The sequence below is a fragment of the Pituophis catenifer genome, unplaced genomic scaffold, assembly GCF_029215685.1.
Source record: "Pituophis catenifer annectens isolate HBS135680 unplaced genomic scaffold, rPitCat1.0.hap2 SCAF_12, whole genome shotgun sequence".
NCBI lineage: Eukaryota > Metazoa > Chordata > Lepidosauria > Squamata > Colubridae > Pituophis > Pituophis catenifer.
In genome coordinates, this window is record NW_027256892.1 from 20,870,810 (window position 1) to 20,886,287 (window position 15,478).

Consider the following 15,478-nt stretch of genomic DNA (forward strand, 5'->3'; position numbering starts at 1 on the left):
GACTGGTTAGATCATCATGGAGAAAAATCTATCCTGTGGTTGCTAGGAGTCAACAAGGACTTGATGGCTCTTCTCCTTCTCCTTCTCCTTCTCCTTCTCCTTCTCCTTCTCCTTCTCCTTCTCCTTCTCCTTCTTCTTCTTCCTCTTCCTCTTCCTCTTCTTCTATTTCTTCTATTTCTTCTTCTTCTTCTTCTTCTTCTTCTTCTTCTTCTTCTTCTTCTTCTTCTTCTTCTTCTTCTTCTTCCTTCTCCTCTTCCTCCTACCCCTTTCTTCTTCTTCTTCTTCTTCTTCTTCTTCTTCTTCTTCTTCTTCTTCTTCTTCTTCTTCTTCTTCTTCTTCTTCTTCCTTCTCCTCTTCCTCCTACCCCTTTCTTCTTCTTCTTCTTCTTCTTCTTCTTCTTCTTCTTCTTCTTCTTCTTCTTCTTCTTCTTCTTCTTCTTCTCCTTCTCCTTCTCCTCCTCCTCCTCCTCCTCCTCCTCCTCCTCCTTCTTCTTCTTCTTCTCCTCCTCCTCTTCCTCCTCCTCCTCCTCCTTCTTCACCATCACCAGGTTCTTCACATTGAACCCAATTTAGTAAGATATCCTGAACCTCCACCCCCACCCCACTCCATGCCCCATTTTGGGCTTAGTAGGCCTCCCTGCACTTACCTGGATCCAAAACAAGGTGTATGGGGACTCCTGGAAGGGGTGGGGAGGGGAGGGCAGCCAGCAATTTAACAGGCGGTTCGCCCAGTGGTGAAATGCTCCCAGTTCGGACCAAATCGCCCGATCCGGTAGCGATGGCTGTGGGTGGTTCGGAGAACCAGCAGTAAAAATCCCTGTGCTCCCCCATGCCCAGCTGAGCCGCGCGATCATCAGAGGCTTTTTTTTTCTACTTTTAAAAGCATTTTTTTCTACCTCTTCAGCTGAAATAATGCTTTTAAAAGTTTTTTTTTTTAAAAAAGCCTCTGATGATCGCGCGGCTCAGGTGGGATCGTCAGAGGCTTTTAAAAGCATTTTTTCTACAACCTCTTCGACCAAAGAGGCTGTAGAAAAAAAAATGCCTTTAAAAGCCTCTGACGATTCCAGCTGAGTTGCCTGATCGTCAGAGGCTTTTAAAAGCATTATTTTTCTGCAACCTCTTAAGGTTATAGAAAAAATGCTTTTAAAAGTAAAAAAAAAAAAAGTTGGCCATGCCCACCCAGTCACATTACCCCCACCACCACCAAGACACGCCCACAGAACCGGTAGTAACAAATTTTACATTTCACCACTGGGTTTGCCTGAACTTCCCGAACCGGCTGAATCCAAACACTACCTCTGTCTAAGGGTTGAGCCAGTCCAGGCTGTGGCGAAACTCTGTACATGCACCAGCATGTCACACACAACACACCCTCATCCGCTGCCATGCTCCACATGATCTGGTTGTGTTGTGCTTTAGCGAGGGAGGTTGCATGAATAACACAGCCAGAGCCTAACCTCCCTCTCATTTTTGTCTCCCGTTTCACCTTTTACTCCCTTTGCATCAAAAAATACTGCACTATCAGAGGAGGGTGATTGTCTCGTGCTCTCTCGCCCACACAGCAGATGGCAGCCTCTCACTTCTGGGAGATGTACACACACACACAGACCCAAGCGCACACATCCGTATGCACATTCTGTTATTTTTACACCTTGTCTCCCTCTCATCCCAGCATCTACAAGATAACAGCGTGAGCTGAATATTAGCAAGAGAGGAAGAAAAAAAAAAGTTAATTCACCACCTGGGAAAGACACAAGACACAAATCGTTGGATCCTGGGAATATCGCTTGATTTCAAGGGTCAAGGATTCGGGGCGGGCGCTGGTTATAAAGACATGTGCCTTTTGCGGGGCACATGGCAGTGGTGGGTTGCTCCTGGTTTGCACCAGTTTGCAAGAACCGGTAGTAAAAAATTGTAGTAGTTTGGAGAACTGGTAATAACATTGGCTGGCCATGCCCCTGAACCGGTCCCCGGCCCGGTCGCCACTCGCTTACCCCGCCCACCTCAGCAGAGGCTTTTTATTTTTAACTTTTAAAAGCATTTTTTCTATAACCTCTTCGGCCAAAAAAATGCTTTTAAAAGTAAAAAGAAAAAAAAAGCCTCTGATGATCACACGGCTCAGCTGGGATCGTCAGAGGCTTTTCAAAGCCTTTTTCTCTGCAACCTCTTAGGTGAAGAGGTGGTTAAAAAAGTGCTTTGAAAAGTCTCTGACGATCCCAGCTGAGTTCCCTGATCGGCAGAGAGGCTTTTCAAAGCATTAGAAAAACTGCTTTGAAAAGTTTTTTTTTTTTAAAAAAAGTTGGCCACGCCCACCCAGTCACATTACCTCCCCCACCAAGCCACGCCCACAGAACCGGTAATAACAGATTTGACATTTCACCCCTGTGAAGCACCCACAACTTCCAGAGGTGAGCTATTCCACTAATTGCCATATTTTTTGGAGTATAAGATGCACTTCCCCCCTAAAAATGGGCGAAAATTTTGGTGCATCTTTTTTTTTTTTTAATTTGATTTATATGCCGCCATTCTCCGGAGACTCAGGGTGGCTTACAATGCGTTAAGCAATAGCCTTCATCCTTTTGTATATTTATACAAAGTCAGCTCATTGCCCCCACAAACTGGGTCCTCATTTCACCTACCTTAGAAAGGATGGAAGGCTGAGTCAACCTTGAGCCTGGTGAGATTCGAACTTACAGTAATTGCAGACAGCCAGTGTTAATCACAATGCTATCAGTCTGCTGAGCCACTAGGCTCCTATCTTATACAGCGAATGTTGCAGCGGGGGGGGGAAGGGGTTGGTGAAGCGCTGATCAGCTGTTCTAGAATGGGCCGCGGTGGCGAATGGGCCACACCGAATGGGCTGCCGCTGTGGCAAATGGGCCACAGCAAATGGGCAGCAGCAAATGGACCGTACCAAATGGGCCACAGCGGTAGCAAATAGGCTGTGCCGAATGGGGCGCCGCGGCGATGAACGGGCCACAGCATTGGTGAATGGGTGGCGGTGAATAGGCTGCGGTGGTGGAGAACGGACTGCGGCGGCGAATAGGCAGCAGCAAACGGGCCACAGCAAACGAGCCTTTGCTGTGAATTTGATGAAATTCTTCCATCGAAGCATAGCAGGGATTCTCTCCACTGGCACCGAATACGATCATTAGCATGTCTGAAAAAAGAAGAGAACTAGAGAAATGGTTCCGGAGTGGCAGTGCGCAGTGTCAGTATATCTTCACGCTTGGAAGACAAGACAGCTGAGCAATTGTGGTGATTAGCTGTGAACGCCTGGCTATAGTCTGGGAACTTGGAACGGAGAAAGATTTCTGTCTCATTACACAATATGTCTTCGTGTAAGGTTGCCTTTTAATCAGCGGTGAAATCCAGCAGGTTCTGACAGGTTCTGGAGAACCGGTAGCGAAAATTTTGAGTAGTTCGGAGAACCGGCAAATGCCACCTCCAGAGTGGGGTGGGAATGGGGATTTTGCAGTATCTTTCCCCTGGAGTGGGGAGGGAATAGAGATTTTACAGTATCCTTCTCCTGGAGTGGGGTGGGAATGGAGATTTTGCAGTATCCTTCCCCTGGAGTGGGGAGGGAATGGAGATTTTGCAGTATCCTTCCCTTGGAGTGGGGAGGGAATGAGGATTTTGCAGTATCCTTCCCCTGGAGTGTGGAGGGAATGGGGATTTTGCAGTATCCTTCCCCTGGAGTGGGGAGGGAATGAGGATTTTGCAGTATCCTTCCCCTGGAGTGGGGTGGGAATGGAGATTTTGCAGTATCCTTCCCCTGGAGTGGGGAGGAAATGGGGATTTTGAAGTATCCTTCCTCTGGAGTGGGGAGGAAATGGGGATTTTGCAGTATCCTTCCCCTGGAGTGGGGAGGGAATGGAGATTTTACAGTACCCTTCCCTTGGAGTGGGGAGGGAATGGAGATTTTGCAGTATCCTTCCCCTGGAGTGGGGAGAGAATGGGGATTTTGCAGTATCTTTTCCCCTGCCATGCCCACCAAGCCACACCCACCAAACCATACCACGCCCACCATGCCATGCCTACAGAACCGGTAGTAAAAAAATTTGAATTCCACCACTTCTTTTAATGGAAGGCTAAACTGAGAACTGAGTAGCCCAGTAATATTGGTTCGTATTAGGATAGATGACTAAAACTGTTTGGATATACACTTAGTCCTAGACGTACGACCGCAATTGAGCCCAACATTCCTGTTGCGAAGCTGCCGACGTAAACTGCTAAAACCACTGTTAAGACAGATTTCTTCCCCATTTTATGACCTTTCTTGCCACAGTTGTTAAGTGAGTCACTGTGGTTGTTAAATTAGTAACACGGTTGTTAAGGAAATCCAGCTTCCCCATTGACTTTGCTCATCAGAAAGCTGCAAAAGGGGATCATGTGATCCCCGGGACGTCATAAATATGTGTTCTGACCCAGCTCTCCAAACATGACATACCTTCTGAAGTGAACTCAAAGATTCCTTTATTAGGAGCGCCAGCAGCCCCCGCAAAAAGTTTCTTTCTCACCGCAAGCTAACAAGTCCGTCCTGCAGGGAGATGAATAGTTGTCTGCCACATCTATTCATCTCCGCCCTCTGCCTTTTATCCCTATTCTGTCCCCGTCCCACACGCACACACACCAACAGACGTTCAAGAGTTAAAAACCAAACCAGCCGGCAAAATCCTTTTCCTTATGATAACGGAACTTGGCAACAACCTAGTGGCTGCCTGCCAAGAGTTTATTACTTACGAAGAGGAGAGATAACTTCTCCCCACTTCTGGTACATCAAAAGAAACAGCTCAATAATTACAGAGTCAATCAAATCCAAAGATAATCCAGCAAAGTCTATAGCAAAAGTCCGGCAATGCAGAATGGCGTGGAAGCTTTCAGCTTTGTTCGTCACAAGGTTTGACTGGCCACCACGCTCCCTTTTATACCTTGTGGGGTGTGGTCCAGTGACTCAGCCTAATCTCGGGCACGCCTTTTCTTCTGTTGCGTGTGCTTATCTCTGCGACGCTGGTGTGAATCCAGCCAAGACTCATTACCCTCATCACTGTCCACCTGTGGCTGCGTGGACGTGCTTGGCCCCGGCCCTATCTCTTGCCCTTTGATGGACACCGAAGGCATTGCCAGAGAGGAGGGTCCTGGAGAGGGAGGCCTTGCCAACTCCTCTCCTTCACTCTCTGAGTCCTCTCCTGCCAATGACACAGGCTCAGGTAACGGAGCCACAACACTCCCCAGAGCTAGGGTGTGGCTTCGCTAGCAGAGGTAGCTCTTCCGTCCCAAGGACTGGCCCATAGATTTCCACTGCTCTCCTCTCCTCTGCCTTCTGCACATCCACGCATCAGGCACTGGACCCAGCTGTTCCTCCTCTTCCTCATCAGCAACCTTCAGACTCTTGACTCTCCATCTGAAGGCTGACAGATGGCCCAGGCTCCGCCTCTGTCTCTCTCTCTCTGCCAGCTCCATTCCCTCTTCCCCCTCGGAGCTCTCAGGTTGCCTTGATGCTGACCCTGACTCCCACACCTCCTCCTCCTCCTCCTCTGATTCAGCTGCTGGAGGGGCCAGTGGCCAACAAGCCACATCAATATGAGTCAGTTGCCAAGCGTCTGAATTTTGCTAATGTGACTGAGAGGCTGGTAGAACAGTCGTAAGTGTGAAAAACGGCTGTAAGTCGCTTTTCTTCAGCATTGTCGTAACTTCAAATGGTCACTACATGAAGTGTTGTAAATCAAGGATTATTTGTAATGCAGGTGTCAAGTTTCCAAAAGATGCCCTAATTAATTCATGAGCCATGATCCAAACTTCAAAGGAAATATAGTAATTTATTAGGAGCAACATTCCGGCAATACTCGGATGCAGTTAGGACTGATCCTACGTAGATTTACGTTCCCCTATGACCCTGTCTCTCCCCTCCTCTCTGGCCATGTCATAAATCACATTCTTCAATTAACCACTTTGGCTGGCTGTGAAACCTAATACCCTCCTTCTGATTGAGGTCAGAAAGAATGTATGGAATTCACTTCAGTTCTCCCTCCCTCCTGCTCAGGGAAACTTGAAAGCTTTGCAAGTTGATAGCAGGGATGAAGCTCCAGAAATGAATATGTTTGCAACAAGTTGAAATAAGACAGTTGCATCGAAACAAGGGTTCTAGATTCCCAAAGGAAGTTTATTTTGCTATTTCTTTTCCAGAAGATAGTAGAATTCTAGAATATTGTACTTTGAGGTTTCAACTAAGGGAAGATATTCCTTCTTTCCTTTACTCCTCTGGTGTCCAACCTTGCCAACTTTAAGACCTGTGGACTTTAATTCCCAGAATCCAGCTATTACCACTCAACCCAACATTCCTCAAAGGATTATATTCAGATTATAAAATAAGAGAAAGAACCACTAGACTACCCTGAGCGCCTTCACAAAAGCCTGGGATTTCAGGATTTTTATTAATCGGAGCTAGGGTACAATCTGTAAAATGATGAATGACATAGATAGTTGGAAGAGAAATTGGAGTGAAAAAAAATTAGCATAATGGCAAGGGGAGCTGGTGAACGCAATTAATTAAAAAATAGCATTTTGCCAAAAATATCTTCATTGTCTTTATGCTTTCCTCATTCAGTTTTAAGAAATAGCTGTCAAAATGGCTTCTCATTGTAGTAAAATGCTCAGGTATTGTCAGGCCCTAAACCAAGAATGACACCTGGTGTGTCTTCCAAGGTGAGGTTTTTATTGTTTCACATCTATAGACAAAATCTTGCCAGACTGAGGATTATCTGGATCTACAATAGACTATTAAGGAGCTGTCTTCACCAGAGACAAATTCCTTGTGTGATTCTCCGATCATACTTGGCCAATAAAGAATTCTATTCCTTATTCTATTCCATTCCATTCCATTCCATTCCATTCCATTCCATTCCATTCCATTCTATTCTATTCTATTCTATTCTATTCTATTCTATTCCATTCCATTCCATTCTTTTCTCATTCTATTCTATTCTATTCTATTCTATTCTATTCTATTCTATTCTATTCTATTCTATTCTATTCCATTCCATTCCATTCCATTCCTTGTCCTATTCTATTCTATTCCATTCCATTCCATTCCATTCCAATCCAATCTATTCTATTCTATTCTATTCTATTCTATTCTATTCTATTCCATTCCATTCCATTCTTTTCTCTTTCTATTCTATTCTATTCTATTCTATTCTATTCTATTCCATTCCATTCCATTCCATTCCATTCCATTCCATTCCTTGTCCTATTCTATTCCATTCCATTCCATTCCATTCCATTCCATTCCATTCCATTCTATTCTATTCTATTCTATTCTATTCTATTCTATTCTATTCTATTCTATTCCATTCCATTCCATTCCATTCCATTCCATTCCATTCTTTTCTCTTTCTATTCTATTCTATTCTATTCTATTCTATTCTATTCCATTCCATTCCATTCCATTCCATTCCATTCCATTCTTTTCTCTTTCTATTCTATTCTATTCTATTCTATTCTATTCTATTCTATTCCATTCCATTCCATTCCATTCCATTCCATTCCTTGTCCTATTCTATTCCATTCCATTCCATTCCATTCCATTCCATTCCATTCCATTCCATTCTATTCTATTCTATTCTATTCTATTCTATTCTATTCTATTCTATTCTATTCTATTCTATTCTATTCCATTCCATTCCATTCCATTCCATTCCATTCCATTCCATTCCATGGACTTCATCTCCCAGAATTCCCCAGCCAGCAAAAAGAAATCATTCAATTCCCTTCCATAAAAACCGGATGGGTGAAAGTCAGTCCAGGAACAGAGAGAAGAAAGAGTGATAATAAAGACCATACACTGTATGGTCTGGTAAGAAGTAAATCTAGTTGCTTGGAGTTTTTATCTGTTTTCAAATAGGTTAGCGTGTAATCCTCTACTGGGTGAGGATTATTCTTTTCCCCACGAAAACAACCTTGTCAAAGTTATATCAGAATAGAATAGAATAGAATAGAATAGAATAGAATAGAATAGAATAGAATAGAATAGAATAGAATAGAATAGAACAGGGTAGGGTAGGGTAGGGTAGGGTAGGGTAGGGTTGGGTAGGGTAGGGTAGGGTAGGGTTGGGTAGGGTAGGGTAGGGTAGAATAGAATAGAACAGAACAGAGTTGGATAGGCTAGGGTAGGGTAGGGTAGGGTAGGGTTGGGTAGGGTAAAATAGAATAGAATAGAATAGAATAGAATAGAATAGAATAGAATAGAATAGAATAGAATAGAACAGGGTAGGATAGGGTAGGGTAGGGTTGGGTAGGGTAGGGTAGGGTAGAATAGAATAGAATAGAACAGAACAGGGTTGGATAGGCTAGGCTAGGGTAGGGTAGGGTAGGGTAGGGTAGGGTAGGGTAGGGTAGGGTTGGGTAGGGTAGGGTAGGGTAGAATAGAATGGAATGGAATGGAATGGAATGGAATGGAATGGAATAGAATAGAATAGAATAGAATAGAATAGAATAGAATAGAATAGAATAGAATAGAATAGAATAGAATAGAATAGAATAGAATAGAATAGAATTCCCTGCTGAAGCAGGAGAATCTATACTAATTTGGATAAGTAACTGTCTAGTATCTTCTTAAAAACCTCCAATGATGAAGAGCCCATGATCCCTGGAGGTTTATAAGAAGACTAGACAGTTAAAGCTAATAGAAGTTGGTATATTGTGTGAATGCATTCTCTGGATTTCTAACTACCCCGGTTAAAACATACTGAATAAACCCAACTTCCTGAGTACAATACACTCAGCCGTAAACTCATTTCCTGCACAAGACCCCACCAAGCATGCGAGCACCTTTTTAATGTCTCGTGTTGCGTAACATCTGAGTTCAACTTTTGTCTACGGCTTCGTAGAATCGTGTTCCACAATGGCAGCCTCGGAACACAATGACTGGCGACGTCGATCAAATTCAAAAGCGCTTTTGTTCCTGCTCACGCCTGCTCCGGGGTGGGGAAGAGGATTTCAACTCCATGAAGATGAGAAGAACCTGCTGGCTTTCTGGAAGGTCACAAAGATCTGGTTTTGTTACTGAATCTGGGGGGCCCGGTGTAGGTGGTGGAGCCCATCTTATGATTACGTTCAATGTTTTTGATTACTTTTTTTTTTTTATCTTGGCTGTTGTGTGTGATCTTTCTTGTTTTGCTTTCTGTCTCTTTTTTTATTCATTGGTAGCCAGCCAGAGTTATAATTTGAGATGGGCAGCTGTACAAGTGCTTGAATGATTGAATGAACCCCCCCTCTCCCGCTCTCTCTCTCTCTCTCTCTCCCTCCCTCTGTCTCTCTCTCTGTGTGTATGTGTGTGTCTCTCTCGCCCTCCCTCTCTCTCCCTCCCTCTCTCTCTCTGTCCCTCTGTCTCTCTCTTTCTCTCTCTCTCTGTCCCTCTGTCTCTATGTCTCTCTCTCCCTCCCATCCTCCCTCTCTCTCTCTCTGTCTCTCTCTCTGTCTCTCTCTCTCTCCCTCCCTCTCCCTCCCTCCCTCCATCGCTCTCTCTCTCTCTGTGTGTGTATGTCTCTCTCTGTGTCTCTGTGTCTCTCTCCCCCCCTCTCTCTCTCCCTCCATCTCTCTCTCTCTCTGTCCCTCTGTCTCTCTGTCTCTGTGTTGTGTGTGTCTCTCTCTGTCTCTCTCCCTCCCTCTCCCTCCCTCCATCTCTCTCTCTCTCTCTGTCCCTCTGTCTCTCTGTCTCTCTCTGTGTGTGTGTGTGTGTGTCTTTCAATCTCTCTCTCTCTGTCCCTCTCTCTCTCTCCCTCTCTCCCTCTCTCCCTCTCCCTCCCTCCACCTCTCCCTCCCTCTCCCTGTCTCCCTCTCCCAGCTCTCTCTCTCTGTGTCCATCTGTCTCTCTGTCCCTCTCTCTCTTTGTCTCTCTCCCTCTCCCTCCCTTCCTCCCTCCATCTCTCTCTCTCTCTCTCTCTTTGTCTATTTGTATTGCCCATCCTGTTGGTTTTTTTTCCCCCTTCTATCCAGGCACACTGAAGTCCCAAGGCTGTAGATTGGACTGATAAAATAAAATAAAATCCTGAAAAACAGACAAAGGCAAAACCATTTTTGTCTTGGTGCCAACCCTACACACACACACACGTGTGTCCATGAAATTGCCAGGATTCAAGGTCAATGAACAAATTTTCGTTGTTGTCGTTATTAGAGACCCAGAAACAAGAATTCCTGCTTGCCTGTTAGCTAAACGTGAAAGAAAATAGGAATCCAAAGGAGAGGGGGGGAAAAAAGAAATGAAAAGAAAGGGTGGGGGGGAGTGAGAAATGGAAGAGGCCTAGCGAAAAAGACAGATGGACAGAAGTGAGAACATAAGTTAACTGTGAGGAATCAGATAAGCAGCAGCAGGCAGGGAACAGACAGGCATACATATGTTCCAGTGTAGACAGTTCTTTGGTGTAGCCATCATCTCTTTCATTCTTTCACAGCCCCTGTAGACCCCATCTTGGGAGAATTCCCCAGACAGCACTGATTTTGCAACCCGCTTCTAACAGAATGGAAATCGTTATTCCTTTTTTAAATATATACATACATACATACATACATACATACATACATACATACATATGCAAGTCTTAGTGTATTCGGGTCTTTTCCCGTGTAAGATTGAGATTATCTTGGCGACGTTTCGACGAGGTCCCACTCGTCATCTTCAGGCTGGTATCTTCGGCTTTGTGTATGTGCAAGCAAAGCGTGATCGGAGCGTAACACACGCCATGAGCACATGACAAGACCTCAGACTCGGAGCCAAACCAAAGCCCGGGATGTTGCATCACAGCCGTCTGCTCAAGACAATACATCACAGAACTCAGGATATTACAACACTAAAACTCAGGATGCTACAACACAGCCAACTACCCAGGATGTTGCAGCTCAGGACTCAGGATGTCATAACACTGGAGCTCAGGATGCTGCCACACGGCCCATTACCCAGGTCGTTAAAACACAAAAGCCTAATGGGCACACAGCTAGGACCTCGCCCACACAGGATGTTACGAAACAGCCGACTAATCTGCAAACTTCAACTCCATCAACTAATCAAGAGGTAACAACACAGCCAACCAACCTGCTTACAACAACAAAGCTAGCACTCCCCACCTCCCCACCAGTATTTATAGAGAGATGGCATCTCCGATCACGCTTTGCTCGCACAAGCACGAAGCCGAAGACACCAGCCTGAAGATGACGAGTGGGACCTCGTCGAAATGTCACCAAGATACTCTCAATCTTACACAGGAAAAGACCTGAACGCACCAAGACTTGCATACCTGTACCCGTGAAAAATCTACGAAAACAAATATATATATTTGTTATTGTTTACATTTGGTTAGTTTTGTCTGGGTTGTTTTATTTGCTTAGCAGTAGAAACCCACCACTGCTCTGCAAGCCTCCCAAACCCTCTGCGCATCCTGTTTTTGCGAAAAACGGGCCTGTTTTTGGCAAAAATGGGACACGTGGGGAGGGGTTTGGGGAGGCCAAAAATGGCTGTATTCGGTGTATAAGACGCACCAACATTTCCACCATCTTTTGGGGGGGGGGAATGCATCTTATACTCCAAAAAATACGGGTTATGTTTCATGCACCAGACATGTATGTTCTGCCCCAGCTATGGACCCCAAAGAACGCAGCACACACAAAGTCTGTACAAACCTTAATTTACTAAATTAAATCAGTTCTTTTTCCAAACAAAGGCTGTTAATTAACTTTCTTAACAGCCTACAAGAATCCAAAGAATAAATAATCTTAATCTTACTATGGTTGGCAGAAAGCCCAGAAGCAATTTGCAGAGAACTAAGATCAAGGCACGAAGGAGAGTGAACAAAGTTGTTCCCTGCAAATTGCTTCAGTCGGCGTTCCTCCTTAAATAGGCTAAGAGAGTGGCCAATTAGCCCCAAGCCTTACTCTCGAGGAGACCTCCTCCTGAGGAGCCACTTCTGCCTTTTGGCAGCTCTGCACGCCCGTGCATCGAGAAGAGGCTCCTCCTCTTCGTCCTCTTCACTTAAGGGAGCTTCTGGAGGTTCTGAAGGCCCTGGCTGAATCCCTGCCTCTGGCAGCATATCTTCTCCAGCCTCCTCATTGTCCGACTCGAGCGCCAGCTGCACAGGCTGCTGGCGCAGCACCACACCAGCCTCCTCGCTGTCCGAATCAGCCACCAGCCGCACAGGCCGCGTACGGCCCACAACAATAGAATGGGACAGTGCATCAGTCACCCAGCTCTGCCATTGTGACAGAGTTGATGTCCCCAGCAGACAGCTTAAAGCACTGGAACTGTTGTAACCTTGTCCCATTCATTTCAACAAATCTCGCTAAAGGGAAGTCTGAGATTTATGCTTAGAAAGGAATTCCTTTTCGGTTTTAGGGCGCTTGCCAAGTATCCGACACACAACAAAAAAAAATGGCTTCCAGAAGATGGGAATCAGCATAATGAAGTCCTAAATTGTTGCTAATTAGTGGAGCTATAAAAACAAGTGGGGGGAAAAAGAAAAGCTGGCAATATCTTTCTAGCACCTTCCGCATGCTATTTTGCTTAGCTGAGTGTAACAAGGAATCTACCAACGTGCCTGATTGGAATAATCAATACAGCTTTCACATTTTTATAGGGGACAACATTTGTTCTTTCTGGAGTCTCTCCATGAGCAATTCTTGAAGAGAGATGCATAATATATATGTGCTATCCTACCAGTCAAAGCAGCGATCCGCAAGTTTCACTGTTAGGTTTTAAAAATGGAAGCAACAGACGACTTTTTCTGACTCGACTAGGCAATTTTAACCCTTGCTGAAGGGAGATTCATTAATCAGGGTTGGTGGACCAGTACTTCCCCTATACTTCTGATGCAGGGTATGTGTGTATCAATGAGTAAAACCTACTTCTGGAACTTCCTGGAGGCCCATTTTTGCCCTCCCCAGGCTCCAGAGGCTTTCCCTGAGCCTCCATGAGGGCAAAAACATCCTCCCCCCAGGCTCCAGAGACCCTCCGGAGGCCGGAAACAGGCCTACTTCTGGAACTTCCTGGAGGCCCATTTTTTGCCCTCCCCAGGCTCCAGAGGCTTTCCCTGAGCCTCCATGAGGGCAAAAACATCCTCCTCCAGGCTCCAGAGATCCTCCGGAGGCCGGAAACAGGCCTACTTCTGGAACTTCCTGGAGGCCCATTTTTTGCCCTCCCAAGGCTTTCCTTGAGCCTCCGTGAGGGCAAAAACATCCTCCCCCCAGGATCCAGAGGCCAGAAACGAGCCCATTTTCAGACTTCCATAACTTCCAGGAGGCCCGTTTTTCAACCTCCCAGTGCCTCCACGCGGGTGCTGCGCTTACCTGGCATCCAAAATGGGCTGCATGGAGACTTCTGGGAGGGGCTGGGAGGGGGGGGGAAGGGCTAGCCAGTCCTTGCAACTACCGGTTCGGCAAACCAGATGTAAAATTAGCATCCGGTTCGCTTGAGCCGATACGAACCGGCTGAATCCCACTCCTGGAAGAAGTGACTGTGTTAAACTTCACTTTTACAAGTAGTCCTGGACTTTACAACAGTTCATTTAGCACCTGTTCAAAGTTACAATAGCCCTGAAAAAAAGTGACTTATGCCCGTTTTTCCCACTTACAACCATTTCACTATGCCCATGGTTATGTGATTAAAATTCAGACCCTGGGCAAGGGGGCTCGTATTTATGACGGTCGCAGTGTCCCAGGGTCACGTGATTCCCTTTTGAGACTTTCTGACAAGCAAAGTCAACGGGGAAGCCAGATTCATTTAGCAACCGTGTTAATAACTCAACAACGGCAGCGATTCACGTAACAACGGTGGCAAGAAAGGTCGTAAAACGGGACAAATCTAAAGGTCGTAAAACGGGGCAAAAAAAAAGAGCCTTGGTAGAACAGTGGTCTAAGGCACCCTGTTATTAAGCTGGTTATTAAGACCAGATGCCTGCAATTACTGCAGGTTCGAATCTGGCCAGGCTCAAGGTTGACTCAGCCTTCCATCCTTTCTAAGGTAGGCAAATTGAGGACCCAGTTTGTGGGGGCAATAAGCTGACTTTGTATAAATATACAAAAGAATGAAGGCTATTGCTTAGCGCATTGTAAGCCGCCCTCAGTCTCCGGAGAAGGGCGGCATATAAATCAAATTTAAAAAAAAATAAAAAATAAATAATAAAAAAAATCTCACTTAAAGAATGCCTCACTGAGCCACAGAAATGCTGTGTTCCATCATAAGTCAAGGACTTCCTGTTTTGATTGCTATTTTACTTTGAGAAATTTTGTGCTTGTGCTACCTTGTGGTTCAATTAGCTCATTTTAGATGCTGGATAATTATTATTTTTTTAAAGGAGTGGTGCAGTGGCCTAGAGGTGGAGCTCTCACCTCACAGTAAGGAGGCTGTCAGTTCGATCCTAGGTAGAGGCAGATATTTTTCTCTCTCTCTGTGCATGATGGGAATATATCTGCTGAATATAACTCTGCATTGGTGACAAGAAAGGCATCTGGCCAGTAATCACTCAGCTCCGTTCAGTTGCCCTGACTGCATCCTGCAAGGGATTATGAAGTCATTAAAAGAAGATGATGATATCGTTCTGCCTTTGAGTGGTGCGTTGGCCTGGAGGTGGAGCTCTCGCCTCACAATCAGGAGGCTGTGAGTTCGATCCTAGGTAGAGGCAGGTATTTCTCTCTCTGGGCACAATGAGAATTTGTCTGCTGAATATAACTCTGCATTGGCGACAGGAAAGGCATCCAGCCAGTAATCCCTCAGCTCCATTCAGTTGCCCTGACTCCATCCCGTAAGGGATGATGGGGGGTCATTAAAAGATGACGATCATTATTTTGTGAAAAGAGATGGAACGCTCCATAAATCTGACGGCCAATGATCAAGAGCCCATCCATTTCATAAAGAAAGAAAGAAAATTTTCCCATGTAACACCTCTCCTGCGCGAGCTGCACTGGCTCCCGGTGGTCTTCCGGGTGCACTTCAAGGTTTTGGTTACCACCTTTAAAGCGCTCCATGGCTTAGGACCCGGGTACTTGCGGGACCGCCTACTACCACCAATAGCCTCCCACCGGCCGGTACGCTCCCATAGAGAGGGGCTCCTCCGGGTGCCGTCAGCCAAACAATGCCGACTGGCGGCCCCCAGGGGGAGAGCCTTCTCTGTGGGGGCACCTACTATCTGGAACGAGCTCCCCCCAGAGATGGATCCCGGATCTGTGGACCTTCCGCCGCGCCTTAAAGACCTTACTATTTCACCAGGCCGGCCTGGCCTAATTTTCCCCCTCTTTTATAAAAGATTTTTAAAATTTTAAATATCTTTTAGTATTTATATATTCAATTTTAAATTGGTTTTAAAAGTTTGGGGTTTTAAATTTGTCGGGGCCAAAATTATTTAATTTGATTTTATTCTATTTTTTAAATTTTGTATTGTATGTGTTTTTATTGTCTGGCTGTGCACCGCCCTGAGTCCTTCGGGAGTAGGGCGGTA